This window comes from Pristiophorus japonicus, chromosome 1 (genome assembly GCF_044704955.1).
Source record: "Pristiophorus japonicus isolate sPriJap1 chromosome 1, sPriJap1.hap1, whole genome shotgun sequence".
Classification (NCBI taxonomy): Eukaryota; Metazoa; Chordata; class Chondrichthyes; family Pristiophoridae; genus Pristiophorus; species Pristiophorus japonicus.
In genome coordinates this window covers 117,285,887-117,307,746 of record NC_091977.1, presented here as the reverse complement: position 1 = coordinate 117,307,746, position 21,860 = coordinate 117,285,887, and the positions used below count along the sequence as shown (strand labels likewise).

Here is a 21,860-nt window from a genome sequence, read left to right as displayed (position 1 = left end):
TATTAGTATTAGATACTTGTAAGTTGCTGCTATTGGAGATGTCTGAACTCCAGAGTGGGCGGGAATACCCAAAGGGGGAGGAGAAGAGGAAAAAGAAACACAGGGCGAGCAATGAGCCGGCTGACATGCACCAGGCGATCAGATAGATGTTTTTTCATACAAAAAAGGCGGTGCGACATGAAGACGAGGGCAAGACTAGCCCAAAAGACTTGGTGCGGCTGAAAAATGGCGTTGCTTAAAGCAAGTCTACTAGCATGACAAATTTTTGTTTCAAAATATCGTGTTTTTTTTCGTTTTGATGATACTTGGTTACTTTCCTGCGTACTTTTGTTACCAGTCACGCCTTAAATAAAGACGTTAACATCAGGAGCATGTTTGAAATGCCATTGGCGATCAAGCGACATAAATTGCAAATCTATTAAAACATTTCGGTCTGCTTTTTTTTAAAGGAGTGATATACATCAAAACAGTTTATATTTTTGAACCAAAAATGAGGGTTGTAACTCCGACTGAGATACTTGGCAGGTCTGCGGTGTGCAATTGAGCCTGAGTGGGAAAATGTAAACTATTGTGCAAATAAAGGTACTGGACACCTTCTGCATATAAATGTCATTATTAACTTCCCTTATTTAAAAGACAATGATAAACCAGCCATACATTTCACTAATCTGTTAATTTTTACAATGCATTTACTCAACTGTTCTATAAATGAAACGAAACCACAATATAAGTCCGTTCTAAAATATATTAAGATGTTAACTCTTGTATGTCGAGCGTTCTTGACTGATTCAGGAATGTACTAATTAATCTATTCATTTCTACCATGTACATTGTCGTTCATATGTTCAATTTTCTATTATCAGCCCTAAGTATTCTTTTAATATATCTTAGTTTGTTTTGTACAGTTGTCAATCTTCACCTTCCCTAATTCATTATATGTTTCCATGTTTCTTTACTCTGACGTCTCTATCAGAAATACGTTTCCACGTATTCTCTTGTGGTGCATATCTCATTTGTACTCTGCGTGGTATATACTTAAAAACTGATTATTTTTTGCCAGTGTTTTTCCTCCTCCACAAACAAAATTCAAATTTGTCTGCGATTCTGTCTCTGTAAACCGAGTGCACACCCCTTGAAATGTCCTTTGTTTAACATGGGTATCTTGGATACTCGCCAATTTTCAAATTCCCCACCATCTGAGCCTCATATATGGTCAAGTGTGTTCCTTTCTATTTTTATTAGTTATATATGTGTCGTCAAAAAACAATCTATCTGACGAGCTATCTGAATTGTAAGTCATCGTTTAAAAGAACCGGAATATAATTTCACTTGGCTGCCCCAGTCCCTATCTCGCATGTTGACTCTGGCTGATTTGCGTTGCTTACAAGAGTACGTGCTATATCTGTGGTTCCCCACAGCGTGTTGGACGTTTGTTAAACAGTCCGTTTTCCAACATTTGAAGACTTAATTGAAAGAGATTCCATTTATTTTTTGCCTCAGGTAAGTGTGCAGTTTTTTTCTCGATAATACTGTGTCAGGTATTCTAATCGATACATTTGCCGCTTTTGTTGCGGTTGGCGCTGAAGTGTGTCACAAACCTTGCTGGAATTCAGAGTGCGATGGGCGAACAAAACTGCCGCGTTCGGATCTGCTCCGTAACCTCCTGTAACTTTGTTGTTGCTTGTAGTCATTTAGCCCACATTTCACCAACGGGAGGCGCTCGCAGCATCGAAACTCTCCCTTGGGCTGAGAGTTTGGTCACGTAGTTGTAGTGGTTTGGGACGACCTGTGAAAAACAAAAGTCAATGTTCGAATTCTTAAAAACGTCACCAAGCAATTTCCTTTTAAGTCTTGAGGTTTTATTAAACGTGATAAGATTTTAGAGGTCTGTCGTATTTAAAGTATCAAGTATACAGCAATCACCAATAATAAAAGTATTCTAGAATGGGCTGCTGGCTCATCCCTGGGAGAACATTTACTCAGCTTTTTTCCCCCAAAACGATCGACCGGTTGTGTCATGTGTGAGAAACGTTTTCGTTATTGGTTTCAATATAAAGCACACACCTTCTCCAGCTTCCTCTATCAAAAAGAAAACTTAATGCGATTGCATATGCTTGATGACAATTATTAAATTACAAGAACTACCCAGATATATCAATGTAAAACATATTTGGGGACATTAATGTAATGTTTTCTTTCCAAACAGGTAGCTGCAGAAAAGGCCGAACCTGGCTTCATCAGTTAGATTCAATTTAAACCAGGACTTCAAAAGATAATAAGGTACGAAATCAATAAATATCAATATTTTAAAACTAACACTGTTGTGCAACCGCAGTCTCCCATCCACGGCACAGCCTGTCGAAGCGTTGCTACCAACTCTTATAATATATAAATTACAAATGCGTCAGTTTGGTAGAGCAGTTCGTGACAGATCCTTTCCTATTGACCTCCCACAATGTGTGTGTGGGCGTGTGGATGTCGGGGAAAGCCCTGAATTTCTCGTGTTTCGATATGTTTTTCAAATCGGAAGAAATAAAGCGTTATAAATGCGTCAACATAACACTTGACAGTTAAGGTGAAAAGGATTCTTTGCGCACATTTTCCTGTAGCATTTTGCTGTGCACAAAATATGCTGGCGAACGTATCCATACAGTATATACAATCGAAAGAATACACGACTGGGATCAGCAACATAAATGCATTTACAGTGCTCGTGTGTTGAGGAAGGGGGGATAACGTGATGATCTGATACTTCTAGTGTCAAGAGCCGTAAAATAAACGTTTTTTTCTAGATGTATTTATGCTAAATACGGGCTTTTCATGGCGAATCCCTGCGTAATTAGGAATTTTAAAAAATACATCTTATTTTCTCTCATGCGCAACTAACTAAATTGCAAATGTATTACGAATGGGCAAGTAAAATATAAATCAATTTATAATTTACGCTATTGTGGAATAATTAAGTGGGCTAGTGTTTTCCAGATCATGGCTATAAATTAAAACATCACAAACATCATGTCATTTCGGATAAGAAAGGCAATTGGGCTCATCCAAATACATTCTTTAAAAAAAAACTTAGTTACCTCGCCGTGGTTCTTAAATGATTCCTGGGATTTCACCTGCACTATATCTTGAAGTCCATTCCAAAATTCTTTGTGTGAAGGAAAACTTCCTAATAACTCTTAAATTTGCCCTTTAATACTTTGAATCTCTGCATTGTTGTATGACTTTTTGCAATTGAGTTCAAAATATTCTCAGTTTACCTTTTCCATATCTTTAACTATATTTTACACTGCCATAAGATCACCTCGCAGACACTTTATTTCCAGGCTGAACAGCTTAAGCTTCTTCTATCTTTTCTCATAACTTTTACCTTTTACACTAGGGTTCACCTTTGTGGTTCTTTTTGGTGTTGTCTCTCTTGTTTCTGAATATTCAGAACTGGACATAATACTGAAGATGCAGACTGATCTGCACACTGTGCAGTTTAATCACAACTTATATGTGATTGGTTTTGCTATATAGTTTGCTGTATTAGCTTTAATAAAAACAGAAAATGCTGGAAACACTCAGCAGGACAGGCAGCCTATGTGGAGAGAGAAAAAAATCAACGTTTCAGGTCGATAACTTCATCAGAATTATATTAGCTTTGTTGATGTGTGCTTTGCATTAGGTGGGCATGTTAAGTATCAAGTCGACCAAGACTCTGAAGCCTCCTTCAAATTTATCTTCAGTTATTTCAGCACGATTCATGGCATACATGTTGCCTTTTCCTCCCTTCCTATTTGCCGTACTTTACACATTAAAGTTAAACTGTCCCTTTTCTGCCCACATATATATTTTGTATAATTCATTCTGTAATTTCTAAACTACCTCCTTCGATTCTACCAACCCTCCCAGTTTGGTATCATCTGCAAATTTGATTATTTTGCATTAAGTTTCTCAAACCAAATCATTGATATAAATTAGAAACAGTAATGGTCCCAGAGTGCTGGGACACCACATTCGGTACTTCCCCTATTCACCCTGACATAACTCTTTAACAAGTCCCCATTATCTTCCACCTTTCAGCCAATTTTTTACCCATTCCCAAGATTCACTCCGAATCCCCACAGCTTTGCACTTAACAAATAGCCTTTTGTATGAAACTTCGCCAAATGTCTTTTGGAAATCTAGGCGTACCACATCATAGTTTTCTGAAAACCTCTTCGGTTAGCATTTTCTCAAATAAGTCAAGATTAATCGGGCAGGATCTTCCCTTTCTGAAGTCTTGCAAACTGTTGATGACGAAGATTATTGTTGTAAAGATACTCAAGTTTAATCCTGATACTCCATCCCATTATTTTACATGAAATTAAAGACCAACTGGTCTGTTGTTGCCTATGCCTGTTTTGTCACTCTTTTTGAATATGTGCAATTTAGCCTGATCCAACCTCTCCATGGTCCAGTGACTCCTTCATAATGATTGTTAATACCCAGTTCCTGAGTCTTTCTCAACATTTTGAGATAAGTACAATACTTATGTGGATTTATTTGTTCCTAGTCCTTTTAGCCTGTCGAGCACTTGCATCTTGTTTATATCAAAGCAGAAAATGTCTGTAAATATGATTAGAACAGTTTGTTCATATGGAGGGTAAATGCTCGCAAGGACTGGTTAAGCCAAATGGCCTATTTCTGTTTTATAACTTTCATGTAATTATTTTCTCCTTGGTCATCTCTGTTTCGGGAACTGGATGTCGGACAAGCAGTCTGACAATTTAGAGACTGTGGAGAGGTCGAAAGAAGTGGTAGTGAGGTAGAGCTGGGTGTCATCATCGTACATGTGGAAACTGATACTGTGTTTTCAGATAAGGTTGCCAAGGAGCAACATGTAGATGAGAAATAGGAGGGGGCCAAGGATAGATCCTTGGGGGACACCAGAGGTAATGATGCGGGAGTGGGAAGAGAAGCCATTGCAGGTGATTCTCTGACTACGGTTAAATAGGTAAGAATGGAACCAGGCAATTGCAGTCTCACCCAGCTGGACGACGGTGGAGAGGCGTTGGAGAAGGATAGAGTGGTCAACCATGTCAAAGGCTGCAGACAAGTCACGAAGGACGAGGAGGGATAGTCTGCCTTTGTCACAGTCACAAAGAATGTCATTTGTGACTTTGATGAGCGCTGTTTCGGTACTGTGGCAGGCGATGAAACTGGAATTGGAGGGATTCAAACATGGAGTTTCAGGAAAGATGGACACGGATTTGGGAGGTGACAACACGTTCAAGGACTTTGGCGAGGAAAAGGAGGTTGGAGATGGGGCGGCAGTTTGCAAGGATGGTGGGGTCAAGGGTTGTTTTTCTGAGGAGAGGGAGACAGTACCTGAGGAGAGGAAACCATTAACAATGTCAGCTAACATGGGATCCTGAAAAGGAAGTTGGGTGGTCAGCAGTTTAGTGGAAATATTGCATTAAAATGTTTTATTTATTTTCTACTGGAGTGTTGTTGAACATCCTTTTCCAATTAATTTGCTTAGTTGTTCCCTTCTTTCACTGAATTTAGTCCCTTTAAAATGACATACCTAGATCCTGGTCCTTGGTATATTTGAATCCTAGATAATAGAAACATAGAAAATAGGTGCAGGAGTAGGCCATTCGGCCCTTTGAGCCTGCACCGCCATTCAATAAGATCACGGCTGATCATTCACCTCAGTACCCCTTTCCTGCTTTCTCTTCATACCCCTTGATCCCTTTAGCCGTAAGGGCCATATCTAACTCCCTCTTGAATATATCCAATGAACTGGCATCAACAACTCTCTGCGGTAGAGAATTCCACAGGTTAACAACTCTGAGTGAAGAAGTTTCACCTCATCTCAGTCCGAAATGGCTTACCCCTTAAACTATGTCCCCTGGTTCTGGACTTCCCCAACATCGGGAACATCTTTCTGCATCGAACCTGTCCAGTCTTGTCAGAATTTTATATGTTTCCATGAGAGCCCCTCTCATCCTTCTAAACTCCAGTGAGTACAGGCCCAGTCGATCCAGTCTCTCCTCATATGTCAGTCCTGCCATCCCGGGAATCAGTCTGCTGAACCTTCACTGCACTCCCTCAATAGCAAGAACGTCCTTCCTCAGATTAGGAGACCAAAACTGAACACAATAGTCCAGGTGAGGCCTCACCAAGGCCCTGCACAACTGCATAAGACCTCCCTGCTCCTATACTCAAATCCCCTAGCAATGAAGGCCAACATACCATTTGCCGCCTTCACCGCCTGCTGTGCCTGCATGCCAACTTACCATGACACCCAGGTCTCGTTGCACCTCCTCTTTTCCTAATCTGCCGCCATTCAGATAATATTCTGCATTCCTGTTTTTGCCACCAAAGTGGATAACCTCACATTTATCCACATTATACTGCATCTGCCATGCATTTGCCCACTCACCTAACCTGTCCAAATCAGCCTCTTAGCCTCCTCCTCACAGCTCACACCGCCACTCAGCTTAGTGTCATCTGCAAACTTGGAGATATTACACTCAATTCCTTCATCTAAATCATTAATGTATATTGTAAATAGCTGGGGTCCCAGCACTGAGCCCTGCGGCACCCCACTAGTCACTGCCTGCCATTCTGAAAAGGACCCGTTTATCCCGACTCTCTGCTTCCTGTCTGCCAACCAGTTCTCTATCGACGTCAGTACCTTACCCCCAATAATCTGTGCTTTACTTTTGCACACCGATCTCTTGTGTGGGACCTTGTCAAAAGCCCAATGAAAGTCCAAATACACCACATCCACTGGTTCCCCATTGTCCACTCCACTAGTTACATCCTAAAAAATACTAAACTTGATCATATTGTGGTCACTGGTCCCCAAGGATATTGGATCTTTATCTCCTGTGTGCTGTTACGGTTACGAATAAATACCAGGTCAAGATGAGCATTGTCTCTTGTCACTTCCTTGATGCACTGGGTCATAAAACAATCATTCACCATGATGGGATCTGAAACCATTTGAGTATTCCGAGTTTATATTCAGTTTATAAAAGTCTCCAAATAAAATAACTCCCTTTTTTGCATAACCTTTTTATCTTTTCATATTGCAAACTGTCCTGCTGCTGGCAGGCAGCATACCCCTAAAGATTAGCTGTGTCTGTATAAAAGTGTGATGCCTGGAGTATGATGAATTGCCAACAACAACCTGCATTTAAATAGCGCCTTTAACATAGGAACATTAGAATTAGGAGCAGGAGTAGGCCATTTGGCCCCTCAAGTCTGCTCTGCCATTCAATAAGATCATGGTTGATCTGATATTGGCCTCAACTCTACTTCCCTGCCCGCTCCCCATAACCCTTAAGTCCCTCATCATGCAAAAATCTGTCTATCTTCATATATTCAATGACCCAACCTCCACAGCTCTATGGGGTAGAGAATTCCAAAGATTCACGACTCTCTGAGAGAAGAAATTCCTCCTCATTTTCGTTTTAAATGGGCGACCCCTTATTCTGAAACTATGCCCCTTAGTTCTAGATAACCCCATGAGGGGAAACATCCTCTCTGCTGTGATATCTTCACAGAACACAGCACACACAGCTTCCTACATGGTAGGCAGCTCTCTCGGAAGCCTCCAGAATCTGCCTGGTTCTGTTTATTATTAACTCTGCAGTTCAGTACACAATACGTCCACATCCACAGTGCGGAGCTACAAACATTACAAGCTTATAGACATTACACTTCTCCTCCTTAATGAAAAAGTTATTATAACAAACATCATACATAACTTTCATGTTTATACATAACACAGGATATAAACTTTTTTTCCCCATATTTACAAATTTAACTTTACCACTTGTTGTCTGTTTCGAAGAGGATACCTTCACTCTCGAACAGAACCTTCCAAACATGGTGTCGATTTCACACTCATTCGAGGCTCATCCTGAGGAACGTTTTCCTTCACGGAATTTCCTTGATTTTCATTTGAACTCACTCTAACTTCAGGCTTTTTGTTTTCCTGACTCGGACTCAGACTTTCATTCTGATTCTCTCCTGGATTTGTTTCCAGTACATTGGATTTAGGATTTGCTACTGGTATATCAAAACTATCTGATGAGTCAGAAATAATTGAATCATTCCCACCTTCAACTCCTTACATGTCTGTAGGTAAAATATGATCAATATGAACAAACCTAACCTGTCCATTGTCAAACATCTTTACCAAATATGTGTGAGGACCATATATCTTCACCACTCTTCCTGGTAACTACTTTATCCATTTATGGTGATGGTTCTTCATTCTCACCTTCTGGTTTAATTTCACACTTCTCTCTTTTACTCTACCTCTATCATGATTCTCTTTCTGTCTTAATTGTGTCTCTTCTACAGATTGTGCCACATTTGGTTTTAACAACAAGAATCTGGTTTGTGGCTGTCGTTTGAGAAACAACACTGTTGGTGTTCTACCAGTAGTTGTATAAGGAGTATTTCGATATGTAATCAAAAAATTAGCCAATTTGTGATCCAATGACAACTGTCGTTTTCTTGGATTTGAATCTAACATTTGTTTTATGAGGGTATGTTTTACAATTTGTACAGTGCGCTATTCGAAGCAGGGTGGTATGGTGGAACCTTGGTATGTTTCACACCATTTGTGTTCGTGAATTGTGCAAATTCTTCTGAACGAAATTGTGGTCCATTATCTGAAACAATTTCTTCAGGGAGGCAATTTTCAGAGAAATAATTTTCGTAAAATGTCCAATGTTTTACTTGTTATTTTCCACATTGGAAACACCTCAACCCACTTTGAATGGCTATCACAATGAACAATTGTTGTCCTTCTAACTCAGCAAAATCAATATGTAGCCTTTGCCACACCCTGGGAGGCCATTTCCATGGCTGTAATGGTACTGGTGGTGGTTGCTTGCTTACCGATTGACATGTCGTACACTGACTCACAATGTACTCTATATCTTTATCAAGACCTGGCCACCATAACATGTGGGGTGCAAAACTCTTGGTGAAGCACATTCCCAGGTGCTGGTCATGGAGGTCTCCTGATAATTTGGACCTGAATTTATTTGGTATAACCACTCTTGCACCCCACATGATACAATCTTTATCGACTGATAATTCATTCCTACAAATGAAGAATGGATGTGTATCTTTGTCTGTAACCTGGTTTGGCCATCCATTTGCAATATACTCATACACCTTTGACATCACTGGGTCACGTTTGGTTGCTCTACCAGTCTCTTCAGCTGCAAGTGGCAGTTCATCAATGTATGAAAAATAAAACACTTCTTCCCTATCTGGTCTAACTTGTGATGGGGAAGGCAATCTAGACATTGTATCAGCATTACTGTGATCAGCTGATCGTCTGTATTCAATATCATATATATATGCTGACAAAATCAAAGCCCATCTCTGCATTCAGGCTGCAGCTAATGTTGGAACTGGGAACTTTGGATGGAGGATTGCTGTTAGGGGCTTATGGTCCGTAACGATGTTAAACTTATGACCATACAAGTATTTGTGAAACTTCTTGACCCCAAAAATTAATGCCAAAGCTTCCCTTTCAATTTGCGCATAATTACTCTCACTGGCACTGAGAGTGCGTGAAGCAAAAGCAATTAGTCTCTCCTCCCCACGACATGATACATGAGAGATCACTGCCCCAACTCTATACGGGGAGGCATCACATGCTAGCTTAATCTCCTTAGATATGTCATAGTGAACTAACATGGTGCTCTCTACCAATTTGCTTTTATCCTCCTTGAATGCTGTATTGCATTCTTTTGACCACTTGCAATGGACCTGTTTTTTCAAAAGTTCATTCAGTGGATGTAATACTGTAGCCAAATTTGGTAGTAACTTCCCATAATAGTTCAAAAGACCCAAGAATGAACGAAGTTCAGTGATATTCCTGGGAGTGGGTGCATTTCTAATTGCATCCAATTTTTCCATGGTTGGATGTAAACCATCTTTGTCTACTCTGTACCCTAAGTACTCCACTGAGTTTTTAAATAACTCTCACTTACAAGCAGACACTCGTACTCTGTGTTGCTCTAGCCGTTTGAGGACTTCATTCAATATGTTATGAATTTGTCTATTTGGTGCTGAAATTAGTATGTCATCCAAATAACATACTACCCCCTCAATACCTTGCAAAATCTGGTTCATCACCCCTTGGAATATGGCAGGGGCGGAAGACACTCCAAACGGTAGCCTATTAAATTGATATAGGCCTAGTTGAGTATTTATAGTCAAACATGACTTGGACTCCTCATCTAGTTCAGGCTGTAAGTAGGCATTCGTAAGATCCAGTTTTGAGAAGATCTGATCACCTGTCAGTGTTGTGAACAAATCTTCTATATTCAGCAATGTAAGGGGACATTACCCTGTAGAAACTGGTTTACGGTTACTTTATAATCACCACACAATCTTACCTTACCATCGGACTGGGTACAACAACAATGGGTGTAGCCCAATTACATCGATCTATCTTACAAATAATGTTCTCAGTCTCTAGTCTTTTGAGTTCTTGCTCAACTTTCTCCTTGAGTGCATATGGTACGGAACGTGGCTTGTAGTAAACCAATCTAGCGTCCTTCTGTACCCTGACACTCGCCTTGAAGCCTTGGATTGGACTGCCCGTTTCGCAGTACACCTTCGGATACTTCTTGATAACCTCATCCGTTGATGAAAATCTCAGTCCAATCCAGCTGCAGTGAGCTCAACCAATTTCTTCCTAGTAAGGCACACTTGTCTCCTTTCACTACTATTAGAGGCAAGTTCTGAAATTGATCTTTATATTTCACCGGTACGGTGATACGACCTACCACAGGAATTTTCTCTCCCGGTAGCCTCGCAGCTCTATCTTGGATTTCTCCAGTTGGAAATCACGCAATTTGTCGAGGTACAGCGACTCCGGTACTACATTCACGGATGCACCTGTGTCAATTTCCATTGATATCTTGAATCCCGCAACATCTATGTGGATTTTGATGCTTTCTGAATCACTGTCCGTTAACCTCGTGCTCCCGATGACATGTAACTCTAACATCTCCTCGTCCTGTTGTTGTTCTTCCATGCTATGTAGTCTCTTGGGATTTCTACTCATAGCTTTGAACGCTGGACTCATAACTTTAAAAGCTGGTTTACCTTCAGTCGGCATGCCTTCGCAAGATGCCCAGGACTGGATCTAAGCTTCTCTCCGCAGAACAAAGAAACTCATCGATATTTATATGTTTTACAATAGTTCTTTACAGTTACTCAGCCCACTTCGGCTGGACACAATCCAATCTTAACGATTATAGATTACATATAGGTTTCTTTAACCCAATAGAATTTCCCTGATACCTCAGGAACTACATGTTTGGATTTTGTCAGCTCGGGCTGATTAATGACCTCGTTATGTGAGGCAGATTCTCTCCTAATCTCTCTTGCTTGGACTTCGGCTGTGTGAAATCACTGATTCATTGTATCCAAGGCATTACTGGTAGTGGGCCTCACAGGGTCATTGCTCGGTCAGTCCCAGTTCATTACTTGACTAACGGGGTTCCCATCATGCTTGGGCAGCCATTTTATATGTGGCCATTTTAAACTTATATGAGTTTAGATATATTCAGCAGGTGCCTAATGCCTACAACAATTCCCTCCTTTCGGTAAAGGGACTAGTCCTAGACCCCCTTTAACCGACCGCCCTACTTTTATTAGATTCTATGCACGGCCCGGTACTCCCTGCCTCAACGTGCTGGCCAGTCACGCGGTTTCAGGAGTCCTGGTTGCTTAAATCAAATTGACAAAGGCCAAATCCTCCTGCCCCTTCATTAGACAGGCTTGTTTAGTATTTGGGGACTGGTCATGGGTCCCTCTTCGTCGTGCGTGGTGCCTGCATGCCTGGCAGGCCATTATGCCCCAGGTTATCGCTAAGATCAATTGTATCCCGACCAGTATGTGTGAAATTATTCAAATCCAAGGATGGATGTTCACATTGATTCCCCAGTCCCAGACCTTTCTCCACCAACTCTGACTTTGTAAGTCTACATCGATATCTTCTTCCAGTACTTTGATTTTAGTTTGCAGTTGGTGGTAGAGCTTTACGGATTGACTCACTTCGGTTCGATGTGGGATAGGGACCTGATCTGGCTCGTCATAATCCTGTAAATGATCATGGAGCTGATCGGTTACCTCAATAACTTCGGGCTTCCGGCGCCTAACCTGGGTGATATGCGCTTGCCCGATCGTGACAGGTCATAGTGGCGTAAAGCAAAAGTTTGGCTGTGGTATCGGGCACTGCAGGTCATTATACTGGTATGAACGCTCTGTGGTAGAGACGCAGTCTCTTCCCTTCCCTCCGTAGCCTGCCCTCGCGAAGTGCCTGTGTGCGGGCACTATTTCTAGTACACACCCGTCGGTTCGGTTAAATCCGCACTCGTCTAGCTCACCTCGGCCTACCGGGTGAGGGCATACTGTGATCTCCCCCCTTTGCTTGCAATCTGTTAAGGAAATCCCGGTAAGTATGTTGTTTCGATGAACGGCGGAGATGGTGGTGGTCAGATAGTAACGCATGGAGACATTTTCCCGTATTACTCCGATATTCTCTAGCTGGTATAGGGGGAACGGCCCTGAGTCCGGCGTGGCTATAGGGATCATCAGGACTATCCCTATCCCAGTATTCCTACCCTTCTGGCAATCTGGAATTGCTGGGTATACTCGGGTCAGTCCCTTCAGAGTACAATTATTCAGTGTCCCCTTCTGGTTAGCCAACTAAGCCAGATGTGAACTGTCTATCCAATCGGGTACTTCCCCGCGTTGGATCTGGTCGAGATTGTGGCGGATCTGTCCCACCATCCACAGACCATAAGCGTGACAGAGTTGCCCCTGTCTTTGCTTTCCTGTATCTTCTTTTTCTCTATCAATGAGGTGATTGATGGTTTTGGCGTGAGCTTCCAGGACTGAGATGCCATCCAACTGGATTTCGGCACCCTCCTTTCCTGGTTTTGCTCCACCCTCTCTAATAACCCCTTCATCACCCCTCTAAGCTGTTCCACCCTCTCATTTAACCCTTGTATGTCTATCGAGTTTATTACGGAGGTCCTTGTATTGAAAACGGTAGCAATGTCATTAACTATTTCCCTCTTTATCCTGGGGGCTGACCCCTGTCCTCGGAATCTACTGGCACCCATTGCATCGGCAACCTGCTGCATTACAACTTTACTTAATACATTGTACATTTTCCTTGACTGTTCTGTACAGTATTCCGGCATCTGGATGCCTGAAATATTGATCAGGACAGGCACAATTTCATGTTTAACATTATCATACAATAATTCCCCTTCGTTGTACATTACAATCCCATTTTCTGGTCTCTTAGTCGTTATGGGACAAGGCAGTTCCTCGGGCAATGTAGTGGTTCTTTTGGGGCGCGGTGTCGGAGGGGTTGAGAAGCATACATACAATGATATTGCAGCCGCCCCCACCTCCTCGTAGTACCCACACAGCCCCACTCCCTTTTTGCGGATGACTGATTGCTGGGATTGTCCCGGAGGCGCGCAAATTATGCCAAAAGTACATTCATCAGGCCCTTTGACATCCCTCCGTTTAATGCAGCTGCTCCTTATACCCGTGGAGCACTGTACACATACTCTTATTCTTATTAGGATTCACTTGTAACCATACATTAAAATAAGTCCTGTCCTTGCTCCAGTCCTTGGCTGCTGGGATGCACATTCCATCGGTTAAATTAAACAAGACTCCATAGTTCATGTAGTTGTTTATTTCCTGAGTGCGCTGCAATCCGTCGGTGTCGTCCAGGGTACGTGCCTGTCGCAGGGCTATCCATATTACGAGGAGTGCCGTTTGTATTCCCATTCTGCTAGGTATTATCTGTAATTTTAAACAGACGGCCTGGTCGTCACCAGAGGTTAGGTTTTGCTCTACGAGTATCTCTGTCACCCTGTGAAATCAGAAGCACAAGGTTATAATCGAACCATTTCGAGTTGAATCTGTGGGGCGTGCGCCCGTGTCTTTACCCACTTAAATATTACCCAAACTCCTATTATGACCAAGGCCAAAGCTATTCCTCCAAACATCGTTGTCTGCTTTACCGTTAGGTTGGGTTTGTGGACTACACCTACCCACCGTGGGGTACATTGGCTCTATTGCCATAGGTGATGGTGCTATGGCTGCGCACTGCACTATCCGTCTAGTCACGTTATCTCTTCCAGCCTGTTTATCTTAGCTTTTAACTCTTCAATTTGTTTTATTGAGTATCTATTTCTTTATTGTATCAGGCAAGTATTATTACATAAGCTAGTTCTGTTTTTATTTTTGTTTCCTCTGTTAGGTGAGTCTTTTTTTTTCTATTAAGAAATCCAAACTAATAATGTTCAGTATCTTAAGCGGCTGTCAATGGAAAGGGTTAACTCCTTTCCAGGTTTGTAAGAAGACCTGATGTCATTACGTGACTTCACGTAATCATCTGAAAAAAAAAGTCTTTGTGCCTTCAAAACTTACTTAGAAATTAGGAATCTGTTAAACAGCATAAATAATAAAAAATCTTCTCATCAGGGAAGACGGCATTTTAGAGTAAACTCCAATGTTTTCTTAACTTCTAATTCAAGTACTTGCCAAAGAAATCTTTTTTTAAAAAATTGATATAAAACGAGACCACACATTTTTAATAGCAATATTGTTTACTGAAATTAAATTTTTTTTTTTTAAATTTCTCTCTTTCTCCTCATTATCTTCAAAACCCTCCTACTTGTTCAGACTGTTTGGGACTTTTCTTGATAAACACTGTCCATTTTGGAAATCTTTTCAAACTGCATTGAAACTTTCTCAATTTAAAATCATTGTCAATGTTGAGTGTTTTTTACCTCTTCCAAATTTGTTTTTCTTTTTCTAATTAAACCAATATCTTTTTCACAGCAAACATCAACTAGTATTTAGTAAGTTATGTCTTTTTCCATCACAAACACATTTTTTTTTCAGCACTTATTTAGTCCGTTACATCTTTTTTTTTCTTTCTTCAAATTAGGTTTTGTACTTTACACGGAGGGTTCGTAACTCCATAAAGTTGTTCATTTAAAATCATTTGTTTACTTTCAAAGTGGCGTCTTTATCTTTTTCTTTTTTTCTCCATAATTGGAATGGAGTCCAGCTTTGAGGGTTTGAGGGCTGCTTTTCGTTATCTCAAAATGCTCCAGTTTCAAAGTCGTTACTGAAGCTTGCTGTTTTTAACATTTTCTAAAAGTCCCTTTTACACCTTCGCAGATAGCTCGCCACTCGCCCAGGACTTTGACCTGATCAGATTTAATTTAATAATTTTTTTTTGAATCCACCTCAGTATTTTCTGTGCCTTCTCTGAATATCTCAAAATCCAAATTCAAACTTTGTAATTTCAATCTTTATTTAAAACTTTTTTTTTTGCTAGAAGCTCTTTTTTTTTTTAAAAAAGCATTCTTTATCTCATTCCAAGACTAAATTTATGTCTTTCAACCCAATCAACCATTGCATGTTTTCTTTCGGCAAGTAAGTGAGCGTGTCAAATAAATCTTTTGCTCAACAAACCTATCCTTTGTACATTTCCTAGCTCCGTAACTTACCATCCGAATAAATCCACACCTGCATTTCTAACTTAAATGTCTTAAAACTTCCCACATACAGGACACCACTACAAAGGGTTAAAAAAAACTTTCACTCTGTTTCTAAAATAAACAAACAGACACTTGCATTCCTCTTCCAACCAGGCTTTCGGAACATGAAAACATAAATATTCATTCCGCAGTCAAAAATCACACAGGCACTTCTCATTTAAAACAGACGTTCACAAAAGTCTCTCTTCTTTCCGATTAATTGTTTTGGCCGGCTCTATTCCTCTTCCATACTTCACTTAAGACAATCACCGTCAGTTTTTTTAAAATCTTAACTTCCTATGTTAATTTACATGGGCTCGCAGTATCAAGACCACAGCCTTTTTTTTCTTTTTGACTTTCCGTTCCTTCTCCCACCATTCCCGTTGGGCTGCTGGCAGGTCCTGTGTATCCCACCCTGCTCTAATCATTTTCTCGATTAGTTTCTTTTGCTTTTCCGCCAGATGGCGGGTAATGGACCCTTCTGATCCCCACTCGAGTTTACTTGCTTTCATGGCCATTCCTGGGTAGGACTAGAACCGTTAGAAATCTACTCTGAGGTTTGCCTTTTACCTCGCACAACTTATAGTAGACCATCTCTGGGCTGCTGTCAGGTCACAAGTCTGCTGTTACACAAACTTATACAATTCTTAAAACAAGTTTAAGCAATTCCCGTAGTGCTCTACGTATCCTTAACGACTACCTACCACCGCTCTGCCCGTTGGTCCGACTCTGTTCACAGGTTTGGATTCCATTAACCAATTCCATTGGTTCTACCCCGGGGTATATCTCAAATTACACTACTGGGTCCGGAAGATGTCTTTCAGTATCACGATCCCACGGTCCAAGTGTGTTCCCGGCACCTACTTAATTTCTGGCCGTCACGTGGAACTAAAGTCCTCTTAATTCAGGCTCAGGCTAGGTGTTTGAGATATTGGACCGTCCCCTCGTGTCGATCAACCAGCATCCACCTTCCGCACCCTTTATAATTAAAAATCGTTTTGTATACTCACCCGGGTTTTTCCAAGGGCGCCCAGCGACCCTGAAATCCTGTTCGTGATGCCACTGTTAGTGTTAGTGTTTATCAGAAGAATCACTCAAACAGTCGGTTCCAACGCCAGTGCGGCCTTTATTAACGCCAACGGGGAGCAAGTCACAGGACTGGATCCAGGCTTCTCTCCGCCGAACAAAGAAACTCATCAATATTTATATGTTTTACAATAGTTCTTTACAGTTACTCAGCCCACTTCGGCTGGACACAATCCAATCATAACGATTATAGATTACATATAGGTTTCTTTAACCCAATAGAATTTCCCTGATACCTCAGGAACTACATGTTCGGGTTTTGTCAGCTCGGGCTGATTAATGACCTCGTTATGTGAGGCAGATTCTCCCCTTATTTCTCTTCCTTGGACTTCGGCTGTGTGAAATCACTGGTTCATTGTATCCAAGGCATTCCTGGTAGTGGGCCTCACAGGGTCATTGCTCGGTCAGTCCCAGTTCATTACTTGACTAACGGGGTTCCCATCATGCTTGGGCAGTCATTTTATATGTGGCTGTTTTAAACTTATATGAGTTTGGATATATTCAGCAGGTGCCTAATGCCTACAACAAATAACAATTTGCTTTTTTATTTTTCCTAGCAAAGTGGATAATGTCACATTTTTCCACATTATACTCCATCTGCCAAATTTTTGCCTACTCACTTACCTATCTATATCCCATTGCAGATTCATTGCGTCCTCCTCCCAATTTGCTTTCTCACCTATCTTTGTATCATCAGATCTTCACCCCACACACGAGGAGTGGAGGTCGGAAGCGGCGAGGAGTGGAGGTCGGGATTGACGAGGAGCGGAGGGAGGGACGGGCGCGGTCCAGAGATCAGAAATGGAGAGGAGAGGATGACGAGGCACGGAAGAGCAGAGAGGCCGGAGCCCAGAGGTGGGGCAGCGTGGATAAGACCAGGGGAAGGCGCAGCATGGGCCAATAGCAAGGCTGTAAGGTCGTGAGGCTCAAATTGCGTACTATGAATTCCACATAGAGAGAGAACCTGTGGGAAGAAAGGAGGACAGTAGGAGTATGTTTGAGTTTGTGAATTGGCACATGCGGCGGAGCCTGATCTCCAGTCGTCTTGGATTCCCTTGCCACTGGACCAAGACCTTGCTTCATCAAGCCCGTGTGGTGGCTGGTGTGCAACTGCCACCCCACGTTAAAAGAATTCATGCACGGGCATCTTCCACCGTTGAAAATGAGTTCAGCAGTCACCTGAGTACTCATTTTAAGTGTGGAAGCAAGTCATCCCCGACTCCGAGGGACTGCTATGATGATGATGTATCATCAGCAAATTTGGCTACATTACAATTGGTCCCTTCATCCAATCATTAATATAGATTGTAAATAGTTGAGGATCCAGCAGTGATCTCTGTGGCACCCTACTAGTTACAGTTTGCCAACCTGAAAATGACCTATTTACCCTGACTCTCTGTTTTCTGTTAGTTAGTCGATCCTCTATCCATGCTAATATATCACCCCCAACCCCGTGAGCTCTTATCTTGTGCAGTAATCTTTTATGGGGCACCTTATCGAATGCCTTCTGGAAATCCAAATACATGACATCTACTGGTTCCCCTTTATCCATCCTGCTTGTTGCATCCTCAAAGAACTCTAGCAAATTTGTCAAACATGATTTCCCATTCATAAAACCATGCTGACTCTGCTTGATTGCGTTATGATTTTCTAAATGTCCTGCTACTGCTTCCTTAATAATGGACTCCAGCATTTTCCCAATAACAGATGTTAGGCTAATTGGTCTATAGGTTTTCTGCTTTCTATCCCCCTCCTTTCTTAAATAGAGGCGTTACATTTGCGTTTACCACGCCGCTGGGACCTCTCCAGAATCCAGGGAATTTTGGTAGATTGCAACCAATGCATCCACTATCTCTGCAACCACTTCTTTTAATGTAGTAAAACATCCCAAAGCAACTCTCAGGAGTGTTATCAGACAAAATTTGACACCAAGCCACATAAGGAGCTATTAAGACAGCCAAAGGCTTGGTCAAAGAAGTATGTTTTAAGGAGTGTCTTAAAGGAGGAGAGATGTCGAGGGGTTTAGGGAGGGATCGCTAGAGATTAGGATCTAGGTAGTTGAAGGCACTGCCACCAATGGTGCAGCAAAGATAATCAGGGATGCACAAGAGACCAGAATTGGAGCGCAGAGCTCTCAGAAGGTAATGACAGAATACATTGGCCCAGAAATTGCAGTCGGAGGCTTCCAACCTGGAAGATTTCTATGAATTTACCTGGTGGTGTGGGGGGGTTCGGAGACTTGCGGCCCTGGGCCTCTTTGCGAAGGCCTGCATAGAGGTCCATGTATCACAGGGGCTTGGGCGCTATGCATGTGTCCCTGGGGGTCATGTGGGCAGGCCTAACCAATCAAAATGGGGGCGTTTCCATTCATATTTGTGGTAAGTTCCGTATGTACGGAATCACCATACGTATGAATGGGAATACCCCCAAAAACACACACACTTGAAATAAATTAAACAAAACATCACATTTAAAATTAATCAAAATAGAATTTAATTAATATATAACAAAAGTTACATTTTTTGAAAAATAAATGTACATATTTTAAAGAGTCTAAAAATAAACTTACCTTATTTAACAGGATTTAACATTTTTAAATTATTGAAAAAAGTGTATTTTTCTGTCCTTTAAAAGTCTTACACTGGTAAAAGCAGGCCGTATGCCCAACTCTTCGCCCACGGAGGCCCTTTACTTTCGTATGTGTGCGATCTGTCAAGAGGATTCTTGACAGATTGCAAGTTCCGTGTTTAGGCTCATACGCTTCGCATCCCGAAACCCAGAACTTGTGGGGCCCCCACGGGTGCATGCGCACCTCATACGCCCCCAGCGGGGCCGTGAATTCAGGGCCATTATATACACACATAGATTTCTGTGGCATTCTATTCAGTAAATTAACGGATTAAGTGAGTTGATTTTAACCCGAAGCAGGTTTTAATCTGGCAGGATGCCGGACCAGTGCAAAACACATTGTTGGTCTAAGTTTCACTGGAATACAACTTTCCCACCTGGAACTGTCAGGAAAAGGCAGAGTAGCTACTAGCAGAGGATGGTTGGGCGGTTCTTGGCCACCCGCTGGCTTTCAGGTAGCAGAGAAGTAGTTTCAGGAGGGTCTCGGTAAAGCCACGGCAGTTTCCCCACTTCGGTCTGAGTTAATTGACATGATAGGACCCTAATTTGCATAAATTCACAAAGCCCGGCCTGCTTTAGGTGGACGCTGCACTCCCGTAGAATTTAAATTTCCTGATGCTCACATTAAATTGGGCTGGATTTTCTGGTCCTTTGTGCTCGGGGTTTCGCCCTGGAACGGCGTGAAAGGCATCGGTGAGGTCTCCAGCACCCCGTTGAGATCCCTCTGGTCAGGATTTGCGGCGGCGCTAATCAACACCACCGGGAAGAGCAGCACCGTGTGTGCAACGCCCTTGGTTGTGACACTGACGCGAGTTTTGAGTCTTGTCCTGACCCGTCCACCCGGAAGTGCGCCCACAGTGACCGCCTGGGTAATCAGAGTGGTCCACCGATGCCAGCGGCAGAGAGTAAGGTAATGTGCTGCAAAAGTAAGTGTGAGTGTTTTTTGTGCGATTTGTGTTGCGGTGGTATGGGCAATGCTTTTGTTTTTTTTACTTTTTAGGCTCCCCTCCCACCCCACCCGCCCCGCCCCACCCCACCCCACCCCAGGTCTCTCTCGGAGCGCTCCTCATCCGGCTCTTTAGCTCAAGAGTTTCCCCTCCTTGTGCCAAGGGAGGTGTACAATGCCTCGCTTAGTGCTGCGCCCCCTGACGCGGGGCTCAGATGCCTAAAATTACACACTAAAGCGCAACCTATTTCCGGCAGCTAAATATCCCGCCCCGCCGCCATTATTGTCCCGAAAACAGAAAAGCCGAAAATCCAGCCCAATAGCTTTTGAATATTCAATTATTATGTGAAAGAATTGCAAAACTGTGCAAAAAAGTGCTTTTAACTGTCCAAATCCAATTTCAAAATGCTCTCGTAAGAATAGTTTGGAATATTGAAGAGATGGAAACTCAATTAATTCCCTGAAAGTATGAGTACAGGTAGATGAAGCTGCAAGTGACATCGGTAGGAAACCACCTGGTATTTTCTGAGGTCCCCTAATTTAAATAATTTTAGTGCTGATTGGGGGAATAGTCAAGGCTTCAACTGCTGCACTTTAAGGGGTGCCTGACTTCCTACTGCAGCCAAATGTTCATTGTTTGGCTGGATAGTTCTTGATATATGAGTAATCTGTAAGGGCCCATGGAAATGAGTCAAAGGAGAGTAGTTATCTTTGGCTGAGAGAGGGACCTCCTTCAGGGTGCTTGGGCAGATGATAGGTCTACTCATTTCAGTTCTTACATAACAATTCAAAGAAGTTTTCTCATTTAAGTTTCTGCTAAACTTGTTTTTCTACTGTTCTAATAAGGCATGGCATTGACACATACTTTCATCTCCACCAGCTGCAGACTCACACAAGATGTTTGCTCACCTTGGGGAGTCTTTTGGACTGTCTAGAAACATAGAAAATAGGTGCAAGAGTAGGCTATTCGGCCCTTCGAGCCTGCACTGCCATTCAATGAGTTCATGGCTGAACATGCAACTTCAGTACCCCATTCCTGCTTTCTCGCCATATCCCTTGATCCCCCGAGTAGTAAGGACTACATCTAACTCCTTTTTGAATATATTAAGTGAATTGGCCTCAACAACTTTCTGTGGTAGAGAATTCCACAGGTTCACCACTCTGGGTGAAGAAGTTTCTCCTCATCTCGGTCCTAAATGGCTTACCCCTTATCTTTAGACTGTGACCCCTAGTTCTGGACTTCCCCAACATTGGGAACATTCTTCCTGCATCTAACCTATCTAACCCCGTCAGAATTTTAAACGTTTCTATGAGATCCCCTCTCATTCTTCTGAACTCCAGTGAATACAAGCCCAGTTGATCCAGTCTTTCTTGATAGGTCAGTCCCACCTTCCCGGGAATCAGTCTGGTGAACCTTCACTGCACTCCCTCAATAGCAAGAATGTCCTTCCTCAAGTTAGGAGACCAAAACTGTACACATTACTCCAGGTGTGTCCTCACCAAGGCCCTGTACAACTGTAGCAACACCTCCCTGCCGTACGGGGTCGGTTGTGTGTTACAGCAAACAAATGTGTCGGGCAAACTGCAACCGGTTG

General features: G+C 42.2%; 1 protein-coding gene and 3 long non-coding RNA genes across 6 annotated transcripts in view; 2 read left to right on the top strand and 2 right to left on the bottom strand.

Annotated features, from left to right (window-relative positions):
* Positions 1–1,723, bottom strand: part of LOC139265556 (guanine nucleotide-binding protein subunit alpha-14) — a 256,228-nt gene extending 254,505 nt beyond the window's left edge. Inside the window, exon 1 of the mRNA XM_070882642.1 lies at positions 1,599–1,723. The gene's annotated coding sequence lies outside the window, so the exon portion shown is untranslated. The remainder of the gene's footprint in view (positions 1–1,598) is intronic.
* On the top strand, positions 1,416–17,429 carry LOC139265578 (uncharacterized). The gene is made up of 3 exons (XR_011593582.1): positions 1,416–1,500; positions 2,207–2,280; positions 17,389–17,429. It is a non-coding gene; the product is annotated as an uncharacterized lncRNA (long non-coding RNA).
* Positions 16,708–20,175, bottom strand: LOC139265567 (uncharacterized). 3 transcript variants are annotated; one of them, XR_011593579.1, is made up of 2 exons: positions 19,261–20,175; positions 16,708–17,655 (listed from the first exon to the last, which is right to left on the bottom strand). It is a non-coding gene; the product is annotated as an uncharacterized lncRNA (long non-coding RNA). The 3 variants fall into 3 exon arrangements; XR_011593577.1 differs by having other exon boundaries at positions 19,697–20,175; XR_011593576.1 differs by having other exon boundaries at positions 19,943–20,175.
* The window catches only part of LOC139265574 (uncharacterized), a 72,258-nt gene continuing 70,153 nt past the window's right edge, over positions 19,756–21,860 (top strand). The window contains exon 1 of the long non-coding RNA XR_011593580.1: positions 19,756–20,245. This is a non-coding gene — a long non-coding RNA (uncharacterized lncRNA). The remainder of the gene's footprint in view (positions 20,246–21,860) is intronic.